The following is a 3,897-nucleotide window of genomic DNA, read 5'->3' on the forward strand; positions in this document are numbered from 1 at the left end:
TGCAAATTGTACTGTCAATTTCAGAATGGTTGCTTCATTGACAGAACATAATTCAAAGACAACATAGGGTTTTAGCCTGAGAATGTCCCTAAACATTCATCACAGCAAGGTTTGACAACTTATAGAAACCAATAGATTCAAATGGTAATTTCCTAGCTCTATTCCCCAGTGTAGGTATAAATTGGAGTGGTGTAGTATTCATGTCTACTCTATAAAGCAGTTCTTCTATGAACCTTTTATAAATAGGACAGTTTTACCTATTACTCCACCCTCTACCAGCATCCCTTCTAAGCCCCATACTTACCTATCCCAGCTCCACTGCATCGTACTTGGTGCCAAATTGCCTTTTCTTTCAAATTCTCCCAGCAGTTCTGTACTGCTCCTGCATGCGCACTCTACAAAAATTGGGGCTAGTGTGCTGCACATTTAGGGGGTTATTCACTAAAGGGTGAGGAGTTTGGAGAAGGCAGGAGAAGTGGACAATCTAGGACAACATAGTTGAACTGGAAAGTGAACTGAATTGGAGAATGTTTCCAAATCAGCTATTTTGGCCTAGATTGTTCACTTCTCCTGCCTTCTCCAAACTCTTCACCCTTTAGTGAATAACCCCCTTAGTGTTCCATATACTTTTAATGGGAATGCCTAGTCCAGGGGTCTCAAACCTCCGGCCCTCCAGCTGTGGTGAAACCACAAATCCCATGATGCATCTCTCTTTGGGAGTCATGTCTGTGGCTGTGAGAATCTTGATGGGGGGGGATGCGCCCCCCTTCCCGAATCCCCCCCCATCAACGGAGAATGGCAACCGCATGGCAGGGCCGGCAGGGTTAGTTTTTATTTATTTTTATTGTTTCTTTCTTTTAATTTATTTTTTTACTTTTTTACATTTTTAGCTTATCGTTTACTTTTTAATTTTTTTAAATCTTATTATTGTTTATTTTTTATAGTTATTTTCTTATTTTTAATCATTTTTTTCTTATTATGTTTTACTTTTTAATCACCTTTTTATTTATTTTTATGCTAGCTAATAGCAAACAGTTGGGCGGAGCTAGTTGTCACTGCTAGCTATGCCCAATTGTTTTTCTTTTGCCGGCGTTTAAAAAAATGATTTACATTTTTTTTCTTTTCTTGAAACTATTTTAATTATTTTTTAATTTTCCTATTTATTTACATGTTTAAAAATATTTTCCAACATTTTTTTTTCATTTCACTCTTTGTCTATTCTGCACAGTACCCTGGATGCAACGAGCAGAATGGCCGAGCCGAATGCCGCTCGGTGGCATTCGATTATTCGCTAACTGCCGTTCGGCCCCTATGAGAACGAACAGCAGCGAGTGAGCTGCCAGAGCTTCGACTCCACCAATCCAGATGTTGGATCGGATGAGTCAAAGTCCCTCTGCACTTCTGCTCAGCTGAACATACGGAGCATGTTTGGCAGCCCGTAGGCAGCCGCTGTACGGCTGATTTCAGCCGATTTCCAGCTGAAATCAGCCGTAATGTGCCAGAGGTAATAGCCAGCTCACTTCACTTCGGCTGGGTTATTTACTCGGCTGCCTTCAGCAGTTTTGTAAATAACCCCCTATGAGTTGATAAAGACTTTTCATTAAAGCATTCGCAAATAAACAATTTTGTTTAGACTGAGACCTTTTATTTAAAGGTTTAGCCCATCTTTTTGACACTGTTGCATGTTACACTCATATTTAGAGTGTAAGATGAAACATGGTAATAGTGTCCAGTCACCCACCCTCAAACTGCCCTCCCCAGTTTAACTGAATTTTCGGGGTGCTCCTCCCTGCAGCTATTTGTCTTTAAATTTGGCACAGCTGTGAGTGCCTGCACCTGCACAACTGCATCATTAAATCACAGATCCACTCATAGAAACACTACAACTCCCATGTGCAAAGGGACTCACAGATTTCAATGGATTACTTCCTCCAGCCTCATACCAGAAGCCTGTGCATTGCCACACGATACACTTATCTTGGTTGCAATGCTCTGCGGCCATTAATGCAAAAATTTATTAAAGTAAAAAAACTTTTTTTTATTAATGTGGGTTGTGCATTTATTAAACTCTTCCAAAAGGTGTACTATGCCTTTAAGTATAGCTGTTTTCAAGAAGGATAAGGTATTGAAAGCAGAAGACCGCTGAAGTATAAAATTTAGTATAATATTCATTATTTCTGAGCTCCCGGATAACTGAAAATTGAGTTACATGCCGATTTGCTGAGACATAATCCAAAATGTCACCTCTAAATCCTTAATAATTAACAGGGTACTTAGTGTGACTGATCCATGCAGAGCTTGAGCTTTATCCGTATTTTTACATCAGAAATTTTGACTTCATAATTAGCCAAGACAATCCATAAGTTTTAACTTACTTTTGAACAAACTTTCCCTTAATGTGTGTTGTTTTTTTTTTTTTTAAATATACCGTAAATAATTTATCCGTTGATAATCAGTAAATAATGTAAATGTGACTCGGATAATATGTGAGTTTACACATAGTTTGTGGCAGAAAGTAAAACTGAGTCAATCAGCAGCAAGTGAGATGGCAATGCTACTTTTTTTCTTTCTTTCAGAAAAGGTTTCTGTAACATTTTATTTAACTATTATATTTTGCTCATACAAGCTTACAGTATTTCCTGCATATGCACAATTCTAGCAGTAACACATTTGGTTTTATAAATCTGACAATGAGCAATTAGATCTATAATGCAGGTTAGAAGACCAAATAGTTTTTCAGTTGACCGTATTATTTTGTCATGTCTATCTTCCCAAAAATGCTAAAATCCTTTATAGGGAAACTCCTTGCTGGCCGTCCATTTAATAACATGGTGTTTAGGGATCAGATCCTCTGTAATTTCCCTACATAATGGTTAGTTTTTCTCTCCTACAGGCCCCTTATATGCAACAGAGAAACCTTGTTGTGCATTATATATATTGCTTAGTTGAAGTTTACCAACTTGCTGCACATGCACTAGGCAGACGGCAAGCAGTTAAAGTGATATTAAAGCTTTAGGGCTGTCTTTGGGAGGCTGTCTTTATTGCAGATCTTTGTTTTTTTTGTAATTTCTCAATTCTTCATTTTCTAGTGGGTCACCGCATCCTCTCTTCCCCCGCCCCCTGCAGTGTGCCGCCAGCAGCTAAGCAGCTGCTGTGGTTGCACCCATGCGTGCGTGTTCCAAGCTGTGCCTAGGAACACGCATAGACACACACACAGCCCTGCAGCAGGCCAAGCCCCTCCTTTCCACCCAACAGTTTGACTGGTGGCAGAAGAAGCCTATGGCTCCTCGGCCCTCGGTATCCTCCCCTGTTTTTCAGTTGACCGTAGTATTTTGTCATGTCTATCTTCCCAAAAATGCTAAAATCCTTTATAGGGAAACTCCTTGCTGGCCGTCCATTTAATAACATGGTGTTTAGGGATCAGATCCTCTGTAATTTCCCTACATAATGGTTAGTTTTTCTCTCCTACAAGCCCCTTATATGCAACAGAGAAACCTTATTGTGCATTATATATATTGCTTAGTTGAAGTTTAACAACTTGCTGACAGGGTTGCTAAACCCCCCTTCTGGCCAGGCCATTTTTCAGTATTCAGCACTGCGGTACTTTGACTGACATTTATTCAGTCATGCAACGTGGTACTGAAATTAATTTGATACTATTTTAAGGGGACACATAGAGCTTTCTTTTGGTGGTATTTAATCACCGCTGGAGACCACCGAGCCGGTCCCGGGCTGCAGAGGGGACACCGGAGCCCGGGATTTAAAGTGAGGATGTAGGAGGGGGGGCGGCGGCACTGCAGAAGGGGGGCGCACAGGGCAGCATGTACAAGCGATCGGACAGCTATAGAGCCACCGATCGCTTGTATTTGTAACAGCCGGTAACAGCTGTTTGCATTA

This window comes from Nanorana parkeri, unplaced genomic scaffold, assembly GCF_000935625.1.
Source record: "Nanorana parkeri isolate BGI_ZX_2015 unplaced genomic scaffold, ASM93562v1 scaffold3, whole genome shotgun sequence".
In the NCBI taxonomy this organism is placed as follows: Eukaryota; Metazoa; Chordata; class Amphibia; order Anura; family Dicroglossidae; genus Nanorana; species Nanorana parkeri.